This window comes from Callorhinus ursinus, unplaced genomic scaffold (genome assembly GCF_003265705.2).
Source record: "Callorhinus ursinus isolate GAN/ISIS: 27379988/994484 unplaced genomic scaffold, GSC_fseal_2.0 scaffold6, whole genome shotgun sequence".
Taxonomy (NCBI): domain Eukaryota; kingdom Metazoa; phylum Chordata; class Mammalia; order Carnivora; family Otariidae; genus Callorhinus; species Callorhinus ursinus.
In genome coordinates, this window is record NW_027397068.1 from 7,266,369 (window position 1) to 7,278,711 (window position 12,343).

The following is a 12,343-nucleotide window of genomic DNA, read 5'->3' on the forward strand; positions in this document are numbered from 1 at the left end:
GGAGGCTCTAAAGGAAGAAGTCTCCCAACCCTTCACAAAAATATAAAACCATCTGGAAAAGGAAGCATCTACTGGATGGAAGGAGACAATTGCAAAAGAAAGGTAATTAGAAGGAGGAACCTGAAAGGAAGAGTAACACACGTTTTCTTTGCACTCGAGTGCAGGTAAACCCGAGTTTTAATTATATAAGGCAACCCTCAAACAGAAGACTTAAATCTCCCCAAGCCCTGGGGCAGCCAGCAGAGATTTCTCAGTCAGCTTCCCACGACCTGTTACCATTACCATCGCCCCAGATATGGGTTAGGAATGCACTTCTCCCCCATTGCCATTGCCATTTAAAAGCCCAGAGCACACCACCTAATAACTTTCTTGACTTCTCTCATTAATGAGGTTCTCTTTTGTTTTGTTATTGTTGTTTGGAAAGGCATATTTCACAAGTTTTTAAGTAGGTCAGCTGTTTCAAACTGCCCCATCTTCGGTCATAGCAGACCAAAAAATAATGCAACATAACCTGTGTATGGGGTAGTGATCTAAGATGGTTATGGGCTCTCAGTTGCATAGTTATTTCTAAGAAGACTCCGTTTAAAAAAAAAAGAAAAACATTTTGGGGCAGTTACAGTTACATTAGTACATATTGTGGATATAAGCTTGCAGTTAGAGAAAAATTATTAGAAACAGCTGTGACGTTAATGTTTCGAAACCCAGAGTACTCAGTATGCTCAGTATCTACTTTTCATCATATTTTTTTCTTGTGCGTCCACATAATGCACTACTCTCTGTGTATAATACAAGACACTTGTTTAATAAAGCAAGTGATTGTCTGTGTCAGGGAGATTTGGTCCTCTCTCCCTCTCCCAGTCCATATGCAGAGCAGATCAAAGACCTGAATTACCTCTGTCTTTCCAAAGACAGCCAGATGGTGTCTTGATTTTTTTTCTTTTTTTTCAGATTTGCTAGCAATAGAATTCAAAGGACTAAAGAATCTGTGTGATGCTACAGATGAAAGTTCTATCCAGGTAAGTTATGTTTCAATTAATATCATGCATACCTTATTCCACTAAAGTTTTGAGGAGTCTCATGAGAATCCATATAAGAAATAAATACAAAAATGATGAATAAGTGATTACAACAAGTTAAAATAGAAATAGCAATCTTGGGTCAAGATGAGAAGAAAATAAGAACGCTGATATGTATGTGGAGTACTAGACAGTTATTAAAGAGGAACTTTAAATTTGTCTCTGAGCCTCCTAGGAGAAAAAGTGAAACATGATTCCCACTGAGCACAAAAAGAAAGCAAAGAAGTTCCTTACAGTATGCAAGGTATTCCCTAAGGTGGTGGTGGTGGCAATAACAATGATACTCAAATGCTCCATTTGTGACCAACTGCTCCCCTCCTCCACAAGCCCCCACACACTCGGATACTCTTCTGGGATATTTTTATTTTGTTACAGTTAAAATAAAGCTCTTTCTCTACATAGAGGCAGTTTGGTTTCTGGAAGGAACTTTGGAATCAGAAAGACCTGAATTCAATGCTGGCTTCTGCACTTAGGATTCTGCTGTAACCCTTGGCAAGGCACTTAATCTCTCTCTCTGAGAGCCAGTTTTCTTTATAAAACGGGGACAGTCTATCCCATAGGCTTATAGAGAGGGTATTCCAGAGCCTGGCACTAAGGGACTTTTTTTTGTAAGTGTTAGGTTATTACTGCTGTTTTTTATTGTCATAAACATAACACAAATGTTAGTTTCCTTTCTCCTTTTCCACAGCAATATAGTATTCTACTATATTTTGGGTACTACTACTTTGGGGCTTCAGAGCAAATAAGAATACCAAAGTTTGGACTTGAAAATCTGTTAGTCGAGTTAAATGAACAAGGTCTCTGAGTTCCCTTACTCTCCTTACTTGCCCATAGTGGTTAAGTTTCTGGAAAGAGAAGGGGATGTTGGTAAGATAGGCATTGCCCTACAGCAGCAAGGGTAGGAGTGGCTCAGTCCCTGAGGCTGCAGGTCGTCTTGTGGATTCTGGACAACAGTCCCACTCCTAATCACCAGTGAATGGCAGTTGTCAGGTTCACTTCATATTGGGATAAGTCACTGCATGAATGAGTTCCAAGAGGAGGTAGACAGATCTCTGAGTATTATGTTGGAGGGGGATGGGAGCAAGAAGGTTTTACAGGTCACTACAGAAAGTCAGTATTCCATTAAATATAGGGGGTTGGGACCAGGAGCAAAATACCAAGTGACACTCCCCTTTCCCCCATCCTCCCTCACTCTGTCTCTTACTGTGTAGACCTTTTAAACTGAGTACTTGCTGAGAACCCAGCACTGGTTCTAGGTTTTATGGAGACAAGTTCTCTGTCCTGGATCTACCACCTAAGATTATCCAGACCACTGGCCTCTGAGATCTTCTCTTTTTGTCCCTTTTCCCTCTTTCATCTGCTCAATACCCACTAAACTGTCACCCTTCTCCTCCTGCTAAATCTTGCAGGTTGATAATGGGTTAAATATATCAGTCTAGTGTATCTAACATATCCTCTATGTTTTCTGAGGTTAGTTGTATCTTAGAAGAGTATGGAAATGCACATGTATGCCTTTGACCTGCTCTGCGAGATCGGTAAGCTTCCCAAGCTCATGAACTTCCTCATGTTGATGCATTGATTGGCTGAATCTAGAACAGCAGGTAATTTGTTTCAGGCAGCCCCTTGACTAAGCTGCCAAGAAGCAGCATAGCATAGCAGGGTGGGCAAAGACTTGGATTCGGAAGAAAGGGGCTCGAGGCTTTGTTGGCTCCATCACTGGCTCCATGAACTTGTGTCATCATCTAACAGCCTTAGCTTCCACCTGAAGTATATAGATGATGTATGCCGCATACACCGATACTTTATGATCCTGAATCCAACTGAGAGTAATCTCTTCTTCCTCTGAATTAGCCCTCACGGCATTTTGTTTCTTCATCTTTTGGGCACATAACACATTCTTCCTTACATTAAACTTACTGGAAACTATTTCTTATCTCCTCTGTCATACCATAAGCCGGCCCCACGGGTGCAGGAACAATGTCTACATTAGAGTTTCCAAAAGAGCTATTCCAGTGTTTTGCACCACTGTACTCAATAAATATTTTTGAGTGAATAAAATCTTACCCTTTATTCATAACATCCGCTAGCTTGAGGTAAAAGAGGAAGGCTAAACTTCTGGAGGGCTGGTGCACAAGTCCTGCTGTCTTATCTCCATGTCAGCCCGGGTGCACAGTTAAGCCTGTGTTTCTCGTTTGTGGGGTACAGGCCAAATGATCTACAACAAATATCCAGCCCCTTTCCTTAGCAGATGCACAGAATGTGACAGAAGGAAAACAGGCTTTATGATGACAAAAGAGAGAGGCATATGAGGAAGAATTTTTTTCCCCTCGTGAGTGTAGATAGTAGGTATGAGCAATGTGGTAGGCAGCCGGCAATGGGGTCTACCCATCCCATGAAGGGGGACCAGCAAGGCCTGCCTATTCCTGTGGCATGATTTTCTTGTTCATGTTTGCCAACTCCCTGAAGCTCTCCCAGGGAAAGGGAGGTGGAACGGAGGAGTGAGAAGATAGCCACATTCTGTTAAAATGTGTGCATCTGGATTCCTCTTCTGGCTTTAATGGATTCTAGAATATGGCTATATGCAGAACCAGTAAACTGTCTTCTAGAACAGTCCTGGTAGGAGAAGGATACAGTAAATTCTCACAATTTCCTTGCTTCTTGCACTGTTTGGATCACTGGGCCTGCAGCCCTGCCCCTTCCTCAGTCCTCAACGCTTACCTTAAACCGGAGCTCCTCCAAGCCTCCCTTCATGCCGTGGCCCTCCCAGAGCCTCAGCCTGCCCCAGCTGGCTCAACATTGCTGCTCTTCTGCCTTGGAAGACTGGTGCTTCTGGAGCTTCTGCTGCCATTGCTCACACTGCCCCCAAGTTACTGAAACGCTCTTCATGGTCATCCCAACTTCTCATCGCCAGGCCTGGGTACACCCTTGGGTTTTGCACGCTGGAGGCCCTGCTGAAGCTTGCCTACTTACCTGTATTGAATTGAGCTGTGGTGGTCCAGATTACTTGCCTTTTCCTCCTGCTGTGGATTCTCCTTCTTCCTTTCCCAGCCCCACCCACACACAGCAGTGGAAGTCCCTTTTCGTGAGTTAGTGCACTCTGGCTATTCCTTCCAAAGGCCCCCTCCTTGCTTCTTCTCCAAGAGAACACCAAATGGCGGATGACGCCGGTGCTGCAGGAGGCTGGGGGCCCTGGGGGCCCTGGAGGCCCTGGAGGCCCTGGAATGGGAGACCGCGGCGGCTTCGGCAGTGGCATTCTGGGCCATTGTGGCGGCCGTGGTGGGGGCCGGGGTCAAGGCCGCGGAGCTTGCGGATGCAATGCCGAGGACAAGGAGTGGATCCCCGTCACCAAGCTGGGCCGCCTGGTAAAGGACATGAAAATCAAGTCCCTGGAAGAGATCTATCTCTTCTCTCTGCCTATCAAGGAATCTGAGATCATTGATTTCTTATCCCTCAAGGACGAGGTTCTGAAGATCATGCCTGTGCAAAAGCAGACCCGTGCTGGCCAGCGGACCAGGTTCAAGGCGTTTGTTGCCATCGGAGATTACAACGGACACGTCGGCCTGGGTGTCAAGTGCTCCAAGGAGGTCGCCGCTGCCATCCGTGGGGCCATCATCCTGGCCAAGCTTTCCATCGTCCCCGTGAGGCGAGGCTACTGGGGGAACAAGATCGGCAAGCCCCACACCGTCCCATGCAAGGTGCCTGGCCCCTGTGGCTCTGTGCTGGTGCATGTCATCCCCGCCCTCAGAAGCACTGGCATTGTTTCAGCCCCTTTGCCCAAGAAGCTACTGATGATGGCTGGTATCAACGACTGTCACACCTTGGCCAGAGGCTGCACTGCCACCCTGGGGAACTTCGCTAAGGCTACTTTTGCTGCCATCTCCAAGATCTACAGCTATCGCACCCCTGACCTCTGGGAGGAGACGGTGTTCACCAAGTCTCCATAACAGGAATTCACTGACCATCTTGTGAAGACCCACACCAGTCTCCATGCAGAGGACTCAGGCTCCAGCTGCGGCCACCACCTAGTTTTATATAAGAAAAATAAAGTGAACTAAAGCTTGTTAAAAATAAATAAATAAATGAAAAAAAATAAAGGCCCCCTCCTTGATTGGCAGGTCCAAGGGTTTGGAATGGTACTCCCTGTGCACCTCTTCTCTTTTGCGCCTTTGTAGCTGCAGGAAGTCCCCATTTACCCACATATAAAGTCTGGAATCTGTTCCCCTTTGCACCAGTTAGGTTTCCTTGAACTCAATTGGATGCATATTCATCTCCATCCATTTACGGTGCATTTATTATGTAAGCCTCACACTTAAACTTATTTTAGAAAATTTCAACATTCTAAAAGTTGTTTATTAGTCATGGACATGAATACTAACTACAGTCTCTGAGTAACAGTGGAATAACCCAATACTAGTTTACTTCTCACTTACTTAAGATCCCCATGTGGGTGAGGTGGCATCTTTCTTCCAACTTGTAACTCAGGGACCTAGGCTGACCTCTTCTTGTAGCTATGTCATTTAGGACTTGACTTCCAAGTTTGATGGTGGAAAGGAAAGAGAGGATGTGTGGGGAAAGCATACCCATTCTTAATTACCTCAGCCTGGAAATGACACTTGTGACTTCCGGTCACATTCTGTTGGCTAGAAATCAATCCCATAGCACTGTGTACCTCCAGAGGACTCTGGGAAATGTAGTATTTCCTTTTTTTTTTTTCCAGGAAAATGAAAGTAAAACAAGCTACTTGATGTCTAAGTAGCTTTTTCTCTGTCACAGGTTTTGAAGGGCAACTCCTCTCTTTGCTGGACAAGAGAACTTCCAGACTAGTATGCCCCATACTCAAAGGACAAGGAAAATAGAAAACACTATTTAATCAGGTACAAAAACTAAGATGAATACCATAGGCCAATATTTGGATTTTGCTCTATGGAGCTAGTTCAAGGACAAAGTTCTCTTTGAGGTCAGGGAGAATTACATTTTGTGAAATTGAAACCAGGTATCTGGAGGAAGATGGGGATGTAAGGAGCCAAAGCATATCCCCTTATTGTAGAAAGAGCCATATCAGTGTGAAAAGCCCTAAATCCATCTATTACAGATTTCCATAGTCTTTTTATTACCAGAGTTGTTTCCAGTGACTTGGAACTTGGGAAGGTTTAGCCAACAAGCTATGGTGATATTCCAAAGTCCAGGAATTAATCACGTCTTTTCTGGCCTTTACTTTTGGTCCTAATACATACTATCAGCACTCTCCCTTCCTTCTCCGTCTTGGTTAGCATTTTATTTGTATCTTTAATGATTTAACAGATGTCAAACTTTGTTACGGATTTGACAAGGGCTGACATTGCTCAAACGTCTTTGCCCAGGTCTGGCCCATTTATGAGGGGATAACAGACCACTGATGTCATTTTCATGTGCTTTGATGGAAGTTTTAGTGTCCCAACTCCCCTGTGGAAGGAGTTTTACACTTCTAAAGTGGTTGCAGCCTTCTTGTTAAGTTCTTTCCCCAACACGCTTTTTTGCATTTTACCTTCTCAATGAACAGTTTTTGTAATACCATTTTAGGATATTTGGTTCAACACCAGTCAGATCAAATTTTCCAGATGAGATGTATAGTTAAGAGGAGAAAACTTGAAATCTTCAGCTTCTAGGGGAGATGATGGACATTGTACATTGATCTGTATTTCCACTCTTCAAAGAGATTAGAAAAAAAAAACCTTTGTGTTGTCTGTTCTTAGAACAGTTGCATTTATTGTTTAAAACAGTCTGACATATTATTCTCATTCCTGAACTTATACATGAGCAGGTCTTAGAAGTTCTGCCAGAACCTTAGAAACTGCTTGATTGGTTAGTATTCACCGGCCATATTTAAAGCACCCAAGGAAGGTCTAGCCAAAGAGAGGAACTAAATGGAGATCCATTGAATGCCAGAGACAAGTTGTGAACTATGCTGACCACGGAGAAGACCTGGCCTTCACCTTCAAGAGTTTATAGCCATATGAACCGTGTGAAAAATAAAAAATAAATTAACTGCATTAAAAGGGCAGGAAAAGCATGGTCTGAGGCGAACTAATGGAAATACCTAAAGGAAACATAGGTAAAAGTAGTTGGCTGATACTCTTTTAGGTGGAAGTATAAAAAATGTCCAAGTAGGAGTCAGGGCCAAGTAAAGGAGTAAGAGTTGAGAGGCTGTTTCTAGTGCAGTTCCTTTCACTACTGCTTGTGTGACTTTGGGGGAAGTTCTTTAACTTTTATAAGCCTCCTTTACCTCAACTGAAAAACAGAGCACTGCGGATCCTGGCAAATATGTTACCTGATTGTGTGGATCCGATGACACAGCATCTTTGAGAGTGCTTTAAAATGGTGAGGTGCTCCATCGAGGTAAAGGCAGAAAGAGAAGCCTTAGGTCTGCACTCTCAACTCTCTCTTCTTCATCTGTCCCCCGCCCCCTCCTCTACACGCAAGCTACCAGGACTCTTTTATTGCAGTGCAGGAAAAAACACTTTTGGGTGGAGGTGGCTATTCGGTATGCTATTTGGCACCACAAGTAAATGTAAAAAGAGTAATTTGGATGAAGACCTTTTTTTTCCTAAAAATTTGCTTCCAGCTGCTGAAATCATTTACTATGTGAATGGAAACATAATTTAACTACAGTAGGTTGTGGCACTTGGTGGAGACACTAGATCATTTCTCTGAAAATCAATTTGCCAAATTACCAATTGCAGGAAACCAGCAAGCATATATCTTTTACCCAGTGGAGGAGAGTTTGTAAAGAGACTTTTTACCAGCAGAGGTAGAGGCAGGGGCAGGGCATACACCTGCAGAAATAGAAAAGGCTATAAAATGTGTTTAAAAGGAAGCTCATCCACTCACATCTTCATGTTGAGTCTTGGAGAATTGCTTCAGCATCTGAAATGTGACTCACATAGGAAACTGATAAGTGAGCTCCTCTATCAAATCATCCATGGAAACTACTGGTGTGAACAATCACCAAAACTAAACTTTCAAAAAAATTCAGCAGTAACTCAGTGAATTCAACAACTTGGTCAGATTAGTAGAGGGTGACCATTGACTTAAAAGAGAGTGGCAGGGCGCCTGGGTGGCTCAGTCAGTTAAGCGTCTTCCTTCAGCTCAGGTCATGATCCCAGGGTCCTGGGATCCAGCCCCACGTAGGGGTCTCTCCCTCTCCCTCTGCCTGCAGCTCCCCCTGCTTGTGTTCTCTCTCTCTCTGTCAAATAAATAAGTAAAATCTTAAAAAAAATAAAAAATAAATAAAAGAGAGTGGGTTGTGTCTGCACTGCTTTCCCCATTGTGTGTGTGTCTTGAGGAAGAAAGAGCACTGCAATGGTGCTTTTAGGCAATGGGAATCTTCAAAGTGGGGTGAGAGTTAAGATCACGATTTTCTATAGTTTATGTGGTTTGGAGCAGGATCCAGAATGGTTTTGAGGATAGGACAAGAATGGAGACAAATGGTGGGTGTGAGATGGCCACAGAACCCAAGTATATAGGTCCCGTCCCACGAATACTGGAGTCCAGACACAGAGAAGCCAGTCAGGTTTCAGAAGCACACACAGTGGCTTTAGAGCTCTGATGGGAAATGGCTCTGGAGCTCCCCGGGTGGTCAGAAATGTGGGTGGATGGCATGAGTGCCAGTGTCTGAGAGCAGTGCAGGACCAAGGCAGCTAATGCTGGATCAGAAACCAGGAACCCCACCTTCTGGCCCTAGTGCTTCCTTTAAATTGATGGAGCCCAGTGCCTCTCAAATTCTCTACGAAGGACTTTTTTTTTTTTTTTTCCATTTCCAACCCACTGACCCATGGTCTCGGTATAATGACATACACTCAGCTTGTGCCACATGTGACTTACCAAATAAATTAGGTGACACTTGAACTGGTGTACACTCAATTCAGTGAGATGACTCTATTGATCATGGGCTTGCATGTCTCAGAAATGTCAAAGTGTTGTAAATCTTAAAGTGTTTGTTCTCAATTTTGATCTTCTCTCATTTTGAACTAATAACAAAGAATTTAGGGACTGTCACTGGAATAGGTGTTTTCAAAGTTGTTTTCTACTTTGACATTTTACTGATACAGACATGGGAGGTTGACTCATCTTTCAAATACTGTGATGCTTCCTTTATGGGTCATGGTTAGAGGATGAGATTGTGAAAGTGCATATTGGGGAATGCTTCAGAAAAAAAGAAGCTAAAAAATGCTGGTTAAGAAGATACTGGTTGTCATGAGAGATGATGGACTCTGAAAAACAAACTGAGGGTTCTAGAGGGGAGGGGGGTAGGGGGATGGGTTAGCCTGGTGATGGGTATTGAGGAGGGCACGTTCTGCGTGGAGCACTGGGTGTTATGAACAAACAATGAATCATGGAACACTGCATCAAAAACTAATGATGTACTGTATGGTGACTAACATAACAATAAAAAAATTAAAAAAAAAAAAGAAGATACTGGTTGTCTTGCAGCCTCCATTTCTCTTTCTCCTTTAGTAGTAGAACCACAGTCTCTAGCTGTGAAAGAGAAAAAGCATTTCCCAGCCTCCTTGCCACCGGGAGTGGTCATTTGTTGAGTTCTGGGCAGTAGCATATAAGCAGAGATGGTGTGACATCTTCTGGGAAGCCTGAAAGGGAAAGAACCGGAATGGGGACATAATTGCTAGGGCTCCACCATTACTATCTTTAGCTGCCTTAGAATTGGAAGCCCTGAAATGCGCAGGGACAAGACAGATAAAATCTCTGTCCCTTTCACCGTGGACTCAATGTGCCACACTAGGCTGCAAGATCAGAACGGGTATGTAGGAAAGAAATAAGATTCTGTACCTTTTTAAAAAAGGTTTTATTATTTATTTTTTAAGACTTTATTTATTTGCGAGAGAGAGAGAGCATGAGCAGGGGGAGGGGCAGAGAGAGAGGGACAAGCAGACTCCCCACTGAGTGTGGAGCCCGACCCGACCCGGGGCTGGACTCCAGGACCCTGAGATCATGACCTGAGCTGAAGTCAGACACTTAACTGACTGAGCCTCCCAGGCGCCCCAAGATTCTGTATATTTAAAGAGAGTGTTATTTTGGTATTTCATTTATTTGCTGAACCCAATCCTAACCAATGTAAGTTCAATTTAAAAATCCTTATTTTTTTAAAAAAGTATTTATTTAACAAAACATAGCTTACTTGCTTAATCCTTAAACTGAGAATTTAAAATGTGATTTAATCTTTGTGTGATTAACAAGAATCAGGGCACCTGGCTGGCTCAGCAAGTTAAGCCTCTGCCTTTGGCTCAGGTCATGATCCCAGGACCCTGGAGAGTCGGCTTCTCCCTCTGCCTCTGCCCCTCCCCCCGCTCTTGCTCTCTCTCATATAAACAAATAAAATCTTAAAAACAAACAAACAAAAAACAAGAATCACCACAAAGAGCTATGATTATATGTGCCAACATCTAGGAGACCACAACTACCAGCCTATGAGGACCGTGTTTATAAGATTGCCTACCTTGTCAGCTCCACCTCTTTCTAACTCAGTGGGCCTGCATCTAGAAGGTAGAACAATCTGTTTAACAACTTTTTCTGCCCCCAGATAGTTGCACCATGGAAATCAAACATATTTAAACTGGGTAGATCAATTCCCCATCTCTTTTTTAAACACTTAACTAATATGCCGAGTTCTGAGCTAAATGTCAGGCATACACAGATAAATCAGGATAATTCTTGCTCTCAAGTTTTTAAAATCCAGTGGGACGTTGTCTGTGACATCAACAACATATTCTAGGAGTATGAGAGAGGGAGTTATTGTTTTGTCGGGTGTTGGAGTGAGGCTGTTAGGAGAAGTGGGAAAGGTTTCACGGAAAATGTGACATTGGAGCTGGGTCCTGATGTGGGATACCACCACAGGCACAAGTGCTGGTCAAGTCACTTGTAGGGACACATGAGAGTCATGGCAGGGTCAGAGTGTGTAGCATATTGGGGAAGTAGCACGGGGAGGCTGGGACTTGTGGCTGGAAAGGGAAGTTGAAGCCACATTTAGAAGGACTTTCAATGTTTTATTTAAGATAAATAAATTTAAGATTTTGGTCTTTGGGAGCAGTTGGGAACATTGAAGTGTGTTATTTATTTGTGTGATTCTTTTTTTTAAGTTTTATTTTAATTCAGTTAATTAACATATAATGTGTTATTGTTGTCAGAGGTACAGGTCTGTGATGCATCAGTCTTGTATAATACCCAGTGCTCATTACATCACATGCCCTCCTTAATGTCCATCACCCAGTTACCCCATCCTCCCACCTCACTCCCCCCTCCCTCCAGCAACCCTCAGTTTGTTTCTTATAATTAAGAGTTTCTTATGGTTATTTGTTATTCTTTTTTTTTTTAAAGATTTTATTTATTCATGAGAGACAGAGAGAGAGAGAGAAGCAGAGGGAGAAGCAGGCTCCCAAGGAGCAGGGACCCCGATGCGGGACTCGATCCCAGGACCCCGGGATCATGACCTGAGCCAAAGGCAGACGCTTAACCATCTGAGCCACCCAGGCGCCCTGGTTATTTGTTATTCTAAGATGGACATAGATAGGACATAATCTCTAATCTTAGGGAAATAAATCAGACAACACTGTGAAAGATATATTGAATGGGAAAATAATCATAGGAATCTACTGCATTATTATATACTATGATCTACTACAGTATACATGAGAACAGATCTCAAAACATTGCCTATGAGAGAGAGAGAGATGCTTGTGAGATATGTTTTTAAAGAAACAAGAAGACTTAGGGGGGTTGGTTGTATATGTGGGATGAGGGAAAGGGAGTAGTCAGTTCCAATGTGGGTAATGATACTGATATCAGACTCAAAAGGAAAATCAATTTTAGGGAGAAAGGTGATTTTAGTACATCAGAGCATGTTAGGATAAGGCCTAAAGGATATCAAGGTTTAGTGTTTTGTCCTCTGCTGTCCTTAGCAAATGGTGCTCAGTGATGCTCACTGGTGCTCATTGGTGCCCACCACACAGTAACAAAAGTATACTGAGTTAATGACTAAATAATTCAACTACTAGAAAGGCCTAGGGAGGAGATAGAGATTTGGAAGTCAGCAGCATCTGTGATGCTTGAAGCTGTGGGAGCTGAAGGAATGAACAATCATAAGCATGAACAGAAGTGAAAAGAGAATTTAGGAACCTTAGGAAATCTTTTTTTTTTCTTTTTTTAAGATTTGTTTATTTGACAGAGAAAGACACAGCAAGAGAGGGAACACAAGCAGGGGGAGTGGGAGAGGGAGA

At 43.2% G+C, this 12,343-nt stretch overlaps 1 pseudogene; it reads left to right on the top strand.

Annotated features, from left to right (window-relative positions):
• The first annotated feature begins 4,234 nt into the window (after positions 1–4,234).
• On the top strand, positions 4,235–5,085 carry LOC112815879 (small ribosomal subunit protein uS5 pseudogene; annotated as a pseudogene).
• The last annotated feature ends 7,258 nt before the right edge of the window (positions 5,086–12,343 follow it).